Consider the following 255-nt stretch of genomic DNA (forward strand, 5'->3'; position numbering starts at 1 on the left):
AGGATAGCAAGATCAACTCTAAAGAAGCGTTCAGAGTCAGGTACCATCGTGGGGATCTCAGAAGAAATTAAAGGGTACATAGTTTACATACATGACTCAAATAAGGTGATTATTACCACTCATTTGAAGTCCATAGAGACGTTCACGGAAGCCCAAAATGCTGAGTTGCAAGCGAAAGCGCAGAATGTGCTTCAAAACCAGGACGATGGAGGAGCAATGGATGACCAGCACCCATCAGGAGACAAGGAAATCGAA

Source organism: Plasmopara halstedii (genome assembly GCF_900000015.1).
Source record: "Plasmopara halstedii genome assembly, contig: Scaffold_410, whole genome shotgun sequence".
NCBI lineage: Eukaryota > Oomycota > Peronosporomycetes > Peronosporales > Peronosporaceae > Plasmopara > Plasmopara halstedii.